General features: G+C 52.7%; 1 long non-coding RNA gene across 1 annotated transcript; it reads left to right on the top strand.

Annotated features, from left to right (window-relative positions):
• The first annotated feature begins 257 nt into the window (after positions 1 to 257).
• On the top strand, positions 258 to 14,245 carry LOC141747410 (uncharacterized). The gene is made up of 5 exons (XR_012588719.1): positions 258 to 700; positions 1,049 to 1,195; positions 8,753 to 9,004; positions 11,417 to 11,748; positions 13,934 to 14,245. It is a non-coding gene; the product is annotated as an uncharacterized LOC141747410 (long non-coding RNA).
• Positions 14,246 to 14,894: the final 649 nt, after the last annotated feature.

The raw sequence follows: 14,894 nt of genomic DNA on the forward strand, positions 1-14,894 counted from the left end.
CCCAGAAGAACGTACGGTGGTAATTCCTAAGTACTGGCGCGCCACCCGTCCTCCCCAGCGGCTGGACGTCGCCGAGGTCTCGGGCATGGGAAGGAACGCCTCTGTGTTAGCAGTGCCTTCTGCTGTAATTAATGTTACCTAGAGCGGCGCAAGGGTGAAATCAGTGTCTTTCACTAATTAACATGATTACGCACAGTCAGCGCCCACTCTCGTAGTCGTCCTCAAGGGCCTGGAGGAGGATGCAGAGGTGGGGGTTGGGGGCTGCTGTGGGGAGGAAGGGACCTCTGCTGCCCTGCCTGCAGGTTGGGCGACGGAGGGTTAAATGCGGCACAGGGATGCGAACACCGGTGTCCTCCCGGCTGCATCTGGGGCGCCCGAATAATTCCCTGACATATTTGCATAATGTTTCTTATTTCAGTGTCAGGCAGTAAATAATACAGAGCTGTAAATAGCTAGGATGCTGTAGGGGAGCCGGGAGTTATAAATTGCTGATGCAATAAGCCATCGTGCTATCTTAAAGAAGGGAATTAAAATATATAAATGAATAAGCAAACAGAGCAGGCCTGGTTTGGTTTGTTTTTTTCTTTTTTTCCCCGATGGCTACAGGATCCATCAGATCACGGAGGAAAGGAGTCTGCAAGGGGTCAGCCCTGCACATGGATGCTGCCTGCTGAGAGCGAGGGTTTCTTTGTCCCATCTGGTGAGTTGCCTCTTGCCCTTTTTATGGTATTTGTCACTTAAAAGCAAAATAGATTACTAGCTAACCCCCTGACTGCCCTTCGCATCGGCTGTTGTAGCAAAGTGCCTTCTCCCCAGAGTTTTTGCTTGGTCTGAAGTTGGATGAATTCTGCAGAATTATGTACGGAGGGGACAATCAGCATCCCCCGCCTGGGACACCCGCTGTGCTGTAGGATGGTTGCGGGTACGATGCTCCTCTCTGCTGCGCCAACAGGATGGAAGGTGTCTGGGCTGCCCTTCAAGGTTCCGAGGAAATCGCAAAATTTAAGAAGTGGCTATTCTTTATTTTTTTTTTTTTTTTTTTTTGCAGAGGCAGATGCCACCGGTCCATGGTCCCCAGCTTTGGGTGCCCAGGGTCCCGTCCTGGCTGTGCAGCATCTCCTCCTGCAATGAGGATGCCACCAGCCTTGCTGAAGCAAGAGCAGCCCTTCAGGCACTAACCAGGCAGCTCAAACAGGTACAAAACAGCTCTCAAGGAGCCTCAGAAAATTAGGATTCATAGTAAAAGTGGGTTGGAGCTGAAATGGCCCCTCTGTGCCCGCATCCGAGCCCAGGAGAAAGTCCCCAGCTGTCCTCCTCCAGCCCTGCCTGGCATCCCTGCAGGTGAAGGACACGTTTTGGCATCTGCCCGGGATGTTAGGTACAGATCTCTGGGGCCTGGCAATTGTTTCAGTAATTTGGCTTGCTGTTCGTAACGCAATTAGTCATTGGAGTAACGTTTGCAGTGCCTGATGTCACCGCCGTTGCCATGGCGATGGGCAGATTCCCGAGGCAGGCAGGAGGACTGTGTGTGCCTGTGTGTGCGCACACGTGGGGAGCCGTGGCACAGGGACCACGGGAGAGCTACCAGCCCCGGGCCAGAGCCCTGGCAGTGTCCGAGCCATCGCACCAGCAGCGCCCGCCCTGCTGGTGCTTTAACCCTTGTGCCCCGACACTTCCCAGTGCACTGCTTTTCCACAGGGCATCGCAGCTTGGAGGTGGCATTCCCGCTCCATCCCGGGTGATGCTGTCCCTGGAGAAGCTGCGAGTCCCTCTGCGTGTTGGCCCGGAGGTGGTGGCACGGGGCCATCCTGAAGCAGAATGGTCCCGGTCCCTTCGGTCCCCTGCCCCTTGCTGACTGCTGAATGTTGCGTGGGAAAATTGTGGCAGGAGAGGGAATAAACCCGGAGCGGTGACATTTCCCACGGGAGTGTTTCCCAGGTGCGAACATCTGCAGGAGGGACACCCCGTGCTCTGCAGCGGCAGTCTGAGAGCAGAGGGAAGTGACAAGCTGCTTATCAATGACAAATGTCATTAGAAATGATGTGAGATACAAGGTCAGGTGAATTATGGCCCCACCTGTATCATATTTAAGTGTGCCAGCTTTGTAAGGCTATTTATTCTACTTTTCACCCAAAGTTCTAGGTTAGCAGAGAAGTGACGCCTCCCTGTCCCGAGCTTGCAAGACTCCAGGTGTCCCCCAGGGGACACCAGCTCCTGCTGGGACAGGAGCAGAGCCAGGCTGAGCCTCAAGCTGCAGAAACAGCAGCAAAAGCTCCGGGTGAGGAGCCGAGGGTGAGCAAAGGAGCGTGGCTGCATCCCTGCTTCGCAGAGAAGAGCCGCCTGGCCTCTCTCTTTCCTAAGGACCTCTTTCCAGCCTGGTTGTAGAATCATAGAATGGTTTGGGTTGGAAGGGACCTTAAAGATCACCCAGTTCCAGCCCCCTGCCCTGGGCAGGGACACCTCCCACCAGCCCAGGCTGCTCCAAGCCCCATCCAGCCTGGCCTTGAACACCTCCAGGGATGGGGCAGCCACAGCTTCTCTGGGCAGCCTGTTCCAGTGCCTCACCACCCTCACAGGAAAGAATTTCTTCCTGATATCCAATCTAAATCTCCCCTCTTTCAGTTTAAAACCATTACCCCTCATCCTATCATGGTCGGTTCCTGTTCCCCAGTTCCCAGCCTGCGTTAGGGATTCGGGAAACCCATTGGAGCCCGTTTGCATCCCAGCAAGTTGTGATGGGCAGGGCGGCCACTTTTTTCACCCGCCTGAGCAGCGAGATCTAATCCATGTTGAGGGCAAACGTAGCGAGCTGGTGGAGAGCGTCTGTCGGGGAGGTAGAATGAAGGTGGGGGGGCGGAGCGTAATGCAATTGCTTCGTTTGAAGCAATTAGAGCGGAGCAAAACCATGTTTTTCTAAAGGGGCTCAGTATCGGTAAGTGATGCACGGCTGCTTTTTTGTAAGCGCAGAGTCGAAAAGCAATTTTCCCATGCGTTAGGGGCAGCGCAAAGGTCTAACTCGTTTGCGGCGGGGGCCGCGGTGGGAATTTTGGGTCTGCATTGGAATGAGCAGCTCTAGTTTCCTGGTGAATTTAGAAACAGGCTACGGGTGGTGGCTGGTGGGGGGCAGCGGGCAGCTCCCAGTGATTGCCAGGCTCTCGATGGCACTTGACACAGCTCGGGTCACAGCGATCCTGCCTTGGCAGCATTTCTGCTGGCGGGTTTTTGGACCGTCCTGTCCTCCTGGGGCATCTTCTTGCCTGGAAAACTGCTGCCAGGGAAGGATGGAAGGGGGACACTGGTGCCCACCGGGGATGCAGCATGAGATGCTGAGGGATGTCACTGGGTGGTACTTAAGTCAGCTCTTGGGAGAAAGGTTGTAAAGAAAGCTGGAAGTTAATCCCATTAATCCAGCCTTGGGATCAAGGCTAGGAGAAGGCAGCATGAATTCAATCTGCGGATCAGGAGATAGCAGCAAGAACAAAACGGCATGGAAGCGCTGCTGTTTCTTCTGGCTCTTTAGAGATGGGGCCAAGGCAACTGATATCCCAGCCGAGGAAACTGCTACCCCAGCGGAGGCCTTTTTCCTGGCAAAGATTAAGTGCAGGAGTCAGAGAGGATTTAAGCTGTGCCGAAAAGCGCCCGATAGCCCAAGGTGGTTTTATACCTGGAGAGAAGAGAAGAAGAATAAAAATGAGGAACAAGGTAATTAATGCTAAAAAATGGGCTGAAAGGCTGAGCCGATCATTTGCGTGGGAATGGTTTGTACCCAGTAAGGTCACAGACATGACCAGCTGCCCAGAAAGCCACCACCGCCCCCCCTGAGGCATGACGGTGGGAGCTGCACCCCTAAATCCATGCTGGGGGGCAGACATGTGATGGAGACCCAGCCTTGGAGAGCTGTGGCCGGCAGCTTGGTGGCCTTGTCTGGTGGGGCTGAGCCACATGGTGGTGGCTGCCCTTTCCCAAGTGCGTGCAGAATTATTTGGCAAGGGGCGTTGGGGTTTGCAGGCAATGGAGGGCTGGGTAAGCAGGTGTAGGGAGGTCATCCTCCCCCTCTACTCTGCCCTGTGAGGCCACATCTGGAGTGCTGGGTCCAGTTCTGGGCTCCCCAGTTCAAGAAGGACAGGGAACTGCTGGAGACAGGACAGCAAAGGGCTACCAAGACGAAGAAGGGACTGGAACACCTCTCTTCTGAAGAAAGGCTGAGGGATTTGGGTCTTTTCAGTCTGCAAAAAAGACGACTGAGGGGGGATCTTATCAATGCTTATCAATACTGAAAGGGTGGGTGTCAGGGGGATGGGGCCAGGCTCTTCTCAGTGGTGCCCAGCGACAGGACAAGAGGTAATGGGCACAAACTTGACCACAGGAAGTTCCATCTCACTTCCTCCAAGCTCAGGATCGGTGCATCCCTAAGAGAAAGAAATCGGCCAAGGGACGCAGGAGACCTGCATGGTTGAGCAGGGAGCTTCAGAAAAAGCTCAAGTGGAAGAAGGAAGTTTATAATAAGTGGAAGAAGGGACTGACCCCTTGGGAGGATTACAAGAATGCCACCAGAGCGTGCAGGGATGAAACAAGGAAAGCCAAGGCCGCCTTGGAATTAGACCTGGCTAGGGACATCAAGCACAACAAAAAGAGCTTCTACAAGTATATTGGAAGCAAAAGGAAGACCAGAGAAGTTGTAGGCCCACTGCTGAATGAGGCAGGAGTCATGGTGACGGAGGATGTGGAGAAGGCAGAGTTACTGAATGCCTTCTTTGCTTCGGTCTTTTCTGCTCGGCCCAGCCCTCAGGAGTCCCAGGCATTGAATAAAGTAACAGGGAAAGAAGACGACTTCCCTTGGGTTGAGGAGGAGCGAGTGAGGGACCAATTAGATCATCTAGATATTCACAAGTCCATGGGCCCTGATGGGATGCACCCGAGAGTGCTGAGGGAGCTGGCAGAAGTCATTGCTGGGCCGCTCTCCATCATCTTTGAAAAGTCCTGGAGAACAGGCGAGGTGCCTGGGGACTGGAGGAAAGCCAATGTCACTCCAGTCTTCAAGAAAGGCAAGAAGGAGGAGCCGGGGAACTACAGGCCGGTCAGCCTCACCTCCATCCCTGGAAAGATGATGGAACAGCTCGTTCTGGGTGTCATCTCAAGGCACGTGGAGGAAAGGAAAGCTATCAGAAGTACTCAGCATGGATTCACCAAGGGGAAATCATGTCTGACTAATCTGATAGCCTTCTACGATGGCATGACTAGATGGATAGATGAGGGGAGGGCGGTAGATGTGGTCTACCTTGACTTAAGCAAGGCGTTTGACACGGTCTCCCACAGCATCCTCATAGGGAAGCTTAGGAAGTGCGGGTTAGATGAATGGACAGTGGGGTGGATAGAAAACTGGTTGAAAGATAGAGCTCAGAGGGTTGTGATTAGGGGCACAGAGTCTAGTTGGAGACCAGTGACGAGTGGTGTTCCCCAGGGGTCAGTACTGGGTCCAGTCCTCTTCAACATATTCATCAATGACCTGGATGAGGGGATAGAGTGCGCCCTCAGCAAGTTTGCTGATGACACCAAGCTGGGTGGGGTGGCTGACACACCGGAAGGCTGTGCCGCCATACAGAGAGACCTGGACAGGTTGGAGAGTTGGGCAGAGAGGAACCTTATGAAGTTCAACAAGGGCAAGTGTAGGGTGCTGCACCTGGGAAGGAACAACCCCATGCACCAGTACAGGTTGGGTGCTGACCTGCTGGAGAGCAGCTCTGTGGAAAGAGACCTGGGAGTCCTGGTGGACAACAGGATGACCATGAGCCAGCAATGTGCCCTTGTGGCCAAGAAGGCCAATGGCATCCTGGGATGCATCAAGAAGAGCGTGGCCAGCAGGTCGAGGGAGGTCATCCTCCCCCTCTACTCTGCCTTGGTGAGGCCGCACCTGGAGTACTGTGTCCAGTCCTGGGCTCCCCGGTTCAAGAGGGACAGGGAACTGCTGGAAAGGGTGCAGCAGAGGGCTACAAAGATGATTGGGGGACTGGAACACCTCTCTTATGAGGAAAGGCTGAGGGATTTGGGTCTCTTCAGTCTGGAAAAAAGACGGCTGAGGGGTGACCTTATCAACGCTTATAAATACTTAAAGGGTGGGTGTCAGGAGGATGGGGCCAGGCTCTTTTCAGTGGTGCCCGGGGACAGGACAAGAGGCAATGGGCACAAACTTGAACATAGGAAGTTCCACCTAAACATGAGGAGGAACTTCTTTACCCTGAGGGTGACAGAGCACTGGAACAGGCTGCCCAGAGAGGTGGTGGAGTCTCCAACTCTGGAGACATTCAAAACCCGCCTGGACATGTTCCTGTGTAACCTGCTCTAGGTGACCCTGCTCTGGCAGGGGGGTTGGACTAGATGATCTCCAGAGGTCCCTTCCAACCCTATGATTCTATGATTCTTTCCTTTGAGGGTGGCAGAGCCCTGGCACAGGCTGCCCAGAGAGGTGGTGGAGTCTCCGTCTCTGGAGACATTCCAAACCCGCCTGGACGCGTTCCTGTGCCACCTGCTCTGGGTGACCCTGCTCTGGCAGGGGCTTGGACTGGGTGATCTCCAGAGGTCCCTTCCAACCCCTACCATTCTGTGAGTCTGTGATTCTGTAAGGAGCTCGCCGTGCACAAATCAGGCTTCTCCGTGGTGAAAACCAGAGGTGAATTTCTGGCGAGCATCAGGGAGGCCATCACAGAGCGAGACCATTAGGTAGGAAAGAAAATGGGAAGCAAAGTGCTTCTTTTTTGGGGGCCTTTTCTGTGGGGACCCTGTGTGGGACAAGGGCTTAGACTGACAGCACAAGAGGCTTCACGTCTCTGGGACGGCAGTGTCTTGTGCTGTTTATGCAACCTCTCTTGCTCTCATCCCGGAGCGCCTACGCCGACAGTGCAGCTTTAAAAGTCACAGGCTGTGAGATTAATTGGCCTGTCAATTCTTTTTCCAGCAAATGAACTATCCAGAGAGTCTTTTCCAAGGTCCTCTTGTCAGTGGGCAGAAATGTCATTTCAATATTTGGGGAGAAATATAGACGGGACCTGCGTGAAACAGAATTTATATCTTTCTTGCTCTGTTTTAAAGCCGAAGCTAATTGGAGCAAGCCGTATTGGCCAAGGAGCCAATTTGATTGGTTTGAGTTACTCCATAGCTGCAGGGTGAGCTGAGCCATCGATGCAAGAGTTTTCCTGTGGAATGAGGGAAAGAGACGAGAACTCTTCGAGACCGAAGGAGGAGTGGGCTCTCTGGTGTCTAATATACTTTAAACTCAAGTCAAAATTTTTCTCAGCAGTGGAGTGCGAATACACCAGCCAACCCTTTCTTAACGCCTGCTTTCGTGAGCCTGCTGTTGTGTCCCCCCCAACGAAAAGTGCTCACTGCTCACCTAGGACCTTGTCAGCGTTTGGGGGTGAGTGGCCTGGTGGGGCTTTGTGCTGAAAGGGGGGGCTTTGGCTCCCCTCCCTTCCCATCACCGCCAGAGCATAGAATCACAGAATGGTTCAGGTTGGAAGGGACCTTAAAGATCACCTTATTCCACCCCCCTGCCCTGGGCAGGGACACCTCCCACCAGACCAGGCTGTTCCAAGCCCCATCCAGCCTGGCCTTGAACACCTCCAGGGATGGGGCAGCCACAGCTTCTCTGGGCAACCTGTTCCAGTGCCTCACCACCCTCACAGGAAAGAATTTCTTCCTGATATCCAATCTAAATCTCCCCTCTTTCAGTGTAAAACTGCTGCCCCTTGTCCTATCACTACACTCCCTGATCCAGAGTCCCTCCCCATCCTTCCTGTAGCCCCCTTCAGGTACTGGAAGGGCCTCTAAGGTCTCCCCAGAGCCTTCTCTTCTCCAGGCTGAACACCCCCAACTCTCTCAGCCTGTCCTCACAGCAGAGGGGCTCCAGCCTTCTGAGCATCTTCGTGGCCTCCTCTGGACCCACTCCAACAGGTCCATGTCCTTCTTATGTTGGGAGTCCAAGAGCTGTACGCAGTACTCCAGGTGGGGTCTCACCAGAGGGGAGTAGAGGGGCAGAATCACCTCCCTCGCCCTGCTGGCCACGCTTCTTTTGATGCAGCCCAGCATGTGGTTGGCTTTCTGGGCTGCAAGCACACATTGCCAGCTCATGTTGAGCTTCTCATCCACCATCACTCACCCCCAAGTCCCTCTCCTCAGGGCTGCTCTCAATCCATTCTCCGCCCAGCCTGTATTTGTGCCTGGGATTGCCATGACGCAGGTGCAGGACCTTGCACTTGGCCTGGTTGAACGTCATGAGGTTTCCCACAGGCCCACCTCTCAAGCCTGTCCAGGTCCTCTGGATGGCATCCCTCCATCAGTACCTGAGCCCGGCAGTCAGCATGGCCCGTCACGTTCAGTCTGTTAATAGCTAACTAGAAATTAAGCTTTATGAGCCTAAATGCAGTTGCGTTTTTCAACAGCCCACTAACCTTTTCCTCTTGAATCTTTGCTTATGTCTTAAAAATCCACTTTCGGTATAAGACTGTCAGATTTAATCCTTTTTAAATATCCTTTTCCCCGGTGAGGCAGCAAGATTTCCCAGGCAGCCCTGAAACTTGCAGATAAGATTTTACTGGAATAAGACATCCGGATGAAATGAAGTCTCTATTTAAAGCAGCCTTTTGGGGGGTATCCCACTTTGTCCGTGTTTGTCTACAACTTTTAAGCATCTGTTTTCTAAGAGGACAGCTCATTTAAAGTTGGCTGGACAAAAATTAAAGCTCTTTCTGCTTTGCAGCTGAGAGTCCTGAACCCTGGTGCTAAGGTGGGCTGGGAAGCCCCTGGGTCTCTCGGCCATCCATCCCCTTGGGGAGGCTTCGTGCCCGTCACACAGCTCCAGACGGCTCTGCTGGCATCGCCTGGGCTTTTCCTTGCTGATGAAGACCACAAGGAGCCAGAGGAAGGGACTTACAGCCCAGTTGTACCAGCAGCCTCCGTTGGTGAATGAGCCCGTGCTGGTCACCATCATCTCCTTCCCCAGCCCCACCAGGTGAGCCACGCCGGTCCTCCTTTTTTATCGCCATGAAACGCATCCCCTTACTACGAAAGTCTGGAGCGTGTGTTAATCCCAAGCTCTAGGACTGATAATTGCTCTGAGCATCCCTAGGCATGTTGGAGGGACCACACATGGCATGATGGGGCAGCTGGGTGAAGCCACTGTCAGCAGCACAAGAAGGGGAGCAGCCCGGGCAGGCGAGGCTGGTCTGCGCTAATTAGAGAGAGCAGAGCACCGTACACTGACGGGCTTTTCCCTCTCACCTGCGCACCCCCGTACGCCCTGCAGAGGGGCTCCAGCCCTGGGCTGGGGCCAGGACTGCTGTGGTGACAGGGAGGGGGACAAGCCGGTGGGGTGGGGGGACATCTGTGTCCTGCGTGGACTCAGGTGACGGGGCCATGACAGCAGAAAACCAGGCAGAGGCAGCCAGCCGCAAACGGCTCTCGCAGTCGGTGGAACTGCGAGCTGGGGGGGGTGGGTATTTTTCAAGGATGAAAAGGTTTGCTTTTGTGTGGGTTTTTTTTTGTTTTTATTTTTGTTTGGTTTTTTTTTAATGAATTTTGTGGCCAAATAAGCGTGTAACCACTTGCTTCTGGTTCACTAAAAATAGCCGTAAACGCAACGCTAAACAAGCGGCGAGCAGGTATGCGGGCGTATTTCAGGGACGGCATCGCCATTTAGGGATGCAGACCGCGGTTAAATTAAAGGCTTAATGGCTGCGATTAAACTTCCAGCAGGAACGATTTCCTTGCTGAGCTTTAACCCGGCAGCAAACTCTGCGGTGCCAGCATTTCCATAGCAGCCAGGAGGTACAAAGGCAAAGCCCAGCACGAGCCCGGCTCGTTGCCAGAGGGTCAACCTCTTGCCTCTTGGCCAGTTGATGGGATTAAACAAAGACCCTTGGCAGCTATTCCAGCCGGCATTTCTGGTGCCTCTCAGGGCTTGCTCAGATACTTTTCTCTGCAGAAAGGGTGCCAGGCAGGTGTGGGTGGCAGGGTTGCCGGGTTGCCAAAGGTCTTTCGCAACCTGCATTTCTGGGGTTGGAAGAAACGGAGACCTCCCAGTGGTGTCTCCTTTAACTCAGCAGCGAGTGGTTTATCCCAATTAGTCCTCATCCCCAGGGAACACAAGAAATAGGCTCTCTGGAACGATTAGTGTGAGATGCCAAGGTTTATTTAACAAACCACACTCACCCACAGAGATGGAAACCTTCCGGGGTGTTGCATGGGGAGCTGCAGCAAGGCCCCACAGCACCCCACGGCCCTGCAAGACAAAGTCCTAGTGAGCGGGAGGTTGACATTTTGACTCTTATTTCATATTTCAGCCCCCCTCGTCAGGTTGGTGCTGCCCCGTTCAACATGGGGAGAAGTTCAGACGTGCCTCCAGGTGACAGCAGCTGAGGGATGCCCAACTGGGGGGTGAAGCCAGTCTCAGGTGTCCATGCCCAGTCCTGGTCCTTGCTCTTGCAGGATGCATCTTCTTTGCGCAGAGAGCTTGCTCTGTTGAGTTTGGGGACAATCAGGATGCGTTTTCACCATGACCTGGGTTTGGCCTGTCCTGGGCCAAGGTTTGGCTCAGACCACGCCATGGTGTTCAGCCCCCCAGGTATGGCCACACAACTGGGGACCAGGGGACATGTTTCGGTGGGGTAGTGAGACCTCGGCTGCAGCCACCCCTGCAGCACGAGGACGAGCCAGCAGGGCGCAAAAGCCAAGCAGCTGTGTCACGCCCCTCTCAGGCTAAAGCCAACTCTCTATATTCAGTGGGAAGACAAAAAAAAAAAAAAAAGGAAAAAAAAAAGGAGGATCCAGCTAATCAGGCAGGAGCAAACCTCTTTTTTGGCCTCGGTACCGGACCCCACAGGTCCCATGGGACAGTCACTGAGAATATCTTTGCTCAGCCAGGCAGGCACGGGGATGTCCTGGGGGAGCAGGACAGCTGGTGAGTCTCCGATTACACCAGCTGGTTTTGGGTAGAGGAACACAGCAAAGGAAGCGAAAGCCATTTTTCTGCTCCCCTTTAAAAAAACAGGGCCGCTGACAGTGAGCTCGGCTGTAAAGCACTTTGCTGTCCAAGGATGAAAATTGCTAGATGAAAGCTTTGTATATTATTTTTGCCTCAAGTATGACTGCTATCATTTAAAATGATCTTTAGTGCCCGCTTTTGACATCTTCTTTTCAGCCTCGCAGACTTATTTTCATTGGCCGGAAGAGTAAATCTGGCCATTTCTGAGACAAAACAATTTTTTGTGGTAGAAATTGCGGCGAGGTCAAAATTAAGGCTAATACGATATTGTTTGCAACCCTTAGACGGAAATGGCGTTCGGATGAAAACAAACATAACGAGGGGCCAAGAAAACAGCCAGAAAGTTACAGCACCAAACCGCTATGTTTTTTTCATTTACAGCAGCAGCGCTCCCTTTGAGCTGGCCATAAATTTAGAAGTCTTTAAGAAGAGGAAGGGAGAACAAGTCAAAGAAAAAAATAAAAGGATCAACCGAAACAAGGGAATGAAAAGCAGGAGATAATTACACCTTCATCGCCGTGGCACTGGCAGGGTTTGGGAAACGAACGCCACTCGTTAGCTCCTTGGGATCAAAATGGCGAGATCTAAACCAAAAGTAAAACATGACGGAGTCGTTTCGGGCCGATTGACAGAGCCGGCAACCCAAGAGATGACCCCGCCGCAATTAGGAGGTGATGTCCTCAGCCCTGCCTGGAAGAGCGCTCCGGGGAGAGGTGACAGATCTGCTTTTTGATGCTTAGCTGAACCTGAAAAAAAAAAAAAAAAAAAAAAAATCAGGGCAGAGGGTTTCCGTGGTGCTTTCTTCCAGAAAGCTTCCATGGGCGCAAGGGCAGTGAAATATTGAGCAGTCACTTTCCAGAGCAGTGGCTTCCCTCGGACGAGCATCATCCCTGCCTGGAGGAGGGTGGGCCAGCAGCGATGCTCCTGAAGCAGCCATGGGCTGCTTCAGGAGCATCGCTGCTGGCCCACCCTCCTCCAGGCAGGGATGCTGCTGCTCAGCTGAACCAGCTGGGCTTTCCCCAGGGCACTTTGTCTCTGTAGACCCGAGAGCCTTCTTCATTTACCCCTTGAAGCAGAAGTTGAGCTCAGGTCCAGCGAGTCAACGTCAAGGCCATAAGCTGGTGCCTGAGAGCCCGCACGCCGAGGCTGGGGTGGACTGGGGAGCGGTGGGCACACGGCTGCTGTCGCCACCACCGCGTGTGTCCCCCCCGCCCCCAGGAGAACAGCCCTGCAAAAGCCGTGGGGAGCAGAGGGAAGGAGGGTGGTGGCATCACCATGGCTTGGTCCCCATCCATCCCTGTATGGTGTCAGACCCACAGTTTCCATCCGTTTTCAGCCAGGGGAAGGCGGCTCCGGTCTGGTTCAGCTGCTAAACATGGAATCGCCTGGTAGGTCAGCCAATTTTAAAATACGCCTCTTTAGTGCGAATAGAAGAGCGAGCATCCGTCATCTTCAGCCGGTATAAACGCAAGCCCTCCTTCTTTCAATCATTCCCGCCTGCCCCTTCCCCATTGCGAGCCTTTCCTGCCCGCAGGAGGATCCGCTTTCTCTTTTCTAACTCTGTTTAAATTCTCCTCCTTGAAATAGCAGTGTCTGTACCAACACTGAAAACCTTCTTATTACTTTGCTTCTCGCCCCAATTCCCTGTGCTTCTCGGACACCTTTCCCTTCCTTGTTTGCCAATTATTGTTTTCTTATTTTTAAGAACCGCCAGGCTAAACTTCTGGCAAAATTTTTCCTTCCCTGTTTCTTAAACACTTCCTAAAGAGCTCTTCAACTTTCCCTTCGCAATTGTTTAATTATTATTTTTTCCGCCCAGTCGGTTTTGCTGGTAATTTCCCCTGATTTATGTTAGCCCTTTTGAAACCCGGTAGCTGTATTACTGGCTGGGGCTGTAATCAGCTCGTGGTCACTACTCCCTAAGCAATTACCACTTCTTCAGCAATTAAATCATTGCGGCAACACGGCATCCTCTTGCTGCCAGGCTTCACAGTATCTCTATCGGGAAATGGCCGTGTGAACCCTTGGAAAACTCACCGTGGTCACCCCCATCCATGGTGGAGGGAGGTTTCCCCACAGCATCACCCCGCGGGAGGGAGGATGCTGGGACCCGGTCCCCATTTCTGCTTTAACTCAGCAGACCTTTTTTTTTTTCCTTCTTTCTTTTTTTTTGCCAAAAAAAAAAAAATAAGAAAAAAAAAATCCTAAATTGCCTGATGATGCCACGTGAATGGATTTTTTTTTTTTTTTTTTTTTAACAACAACCTTCTCCCGGGGTGCCACCAGCAGATAGTCCTTGAGGCTTTCAGGCACATTTAATGCCAATTGCGTCTTGTCACGGCACAAGGCAGTAACACAGCGGGGGCAGGAAATACTTCCCGGCTGCTGTATAATTCTCCTACCACTATAAAACAAGCGGACGGGCCCTGTTTGCCCATTTACCCTGGATCAGCTGCAATCCCCGACATCGGCTCCTGCCCTGATACGGCACAGAACGGCTGTTAAGTATTTTTCCTGCAAGAAGGGCGATTTATAGCTCAGGGATTTAGTGACATCTTTGTTCTTGTTAAATCATCTCTTTCTCACCTAAAGGTGTAGGACTTGGTGTCTTTCTGACAAGGAAAAAAAAAAATTTGCGTTTTGTCTTTCTTTATTCCACTGACATCTTACAAGGCCCTTTATTTCTGTGGCATCTTCAGCACAGACTTCTGTGCTGAGCAGCCCAGGGAGGACCTGCTCCTCGGAGCCGAGGGGGACACAAAGTCTGGTCCCTTCAGCCCAGTTTTCCCCGCCGACATGCTCAGACCCCTTCAAGGCTGGGGATGGCAGGGGAAGGACCCAAATTACCTTGGGGTTTTTGTTTGTTTGTTTGTTTGTTTGTTTGTTTGTTTTTTACAGCATTTCCTCTCCTTTCACGATGGCTGCCGTGGCCGGATCCACCAGCTCAGGTCGGAACACGCGGCAGCGTTGGGACATGGCTGGGAGGGCTGGGGTTCACCTGCAGCCAAGCTCAAGAGGTGAAGTAAAGCCTCACTGTCCCGACTCTGCTTTGGGCAAACCCCTGGGCAGAAGAAATCCTCCCTTTATAGCTAAAGACAGCCTCAGCCAGCCCCGGGGATGCTCCCCTGACAGGTAACGAGCTGAGCCTGTCTCCAGCCTCTGCAGCCCTCACCTGCAAAACCCAAAAAATTAAAATATAGCCTGCTTTGCCTTCTGTCTCAATTGCAATCGACCTTTAGTGCCAAGAACAATAATAAATCTGTATTTATTTTTTTTCTGCCTTGCCCTCGTACCAGCCCCAGACCAGAGGGTTTTAGCCCCAACCCTTTGCCCTGGTTCCCCTTGTCCTGCCACCTGTACGTGCCCCTATGGAGGGCTCACGGTGGCCCTGCGAGAGCGTAGAGGGGTTACTGCTGCTTCCCTCTGCGCTGTGACGGCCGGCAGGATCGCCGTCATATTTCACACGCAGCTCAGTCTGTATTTGCCGGGTTTCGCGCTATATATTTTCATTACTGGAAAGAGCTGAGGGCTAAGGACACTTAAACTGTAATAAATACATAAATTGTTGCTGAAGACTCCCGAACACCGTGATGGAGGCCTGGGGAAGACACAATTACCTTACAGTGTAATTGAGGCCCTCGGAGAGGTCACTTTATTTCCATAGCCCTTAATTTTTTATGAAGAATGGTTCCTAATATGTGCCTGACAAAGGTGCTCGTATAGTGTTGCTAAGTGAGAATATGAGAAAAGGGAGGGAATGCGATTACGGGGCTGCAGAGTGACAGGACATCTTTCACCGCACCGCTGCTGATGCCCCCTTTCCCCGTGCCAAACACACACTGGGGACAAAACTGGGGGA

The sequence above is a fragment of the Larus michahellis genome, chromosome 8 (assembly GCF_964199755.1).
Source record: "Larus michahellis chromosome 8, bLarMic1.1, whole genome shotgun sequence".
Lineage (NCBI taxonomy): Eukaryota > Metazoa > Chordata > Aves > Charadriiformes > Laridae > Larus > Larus michahellis.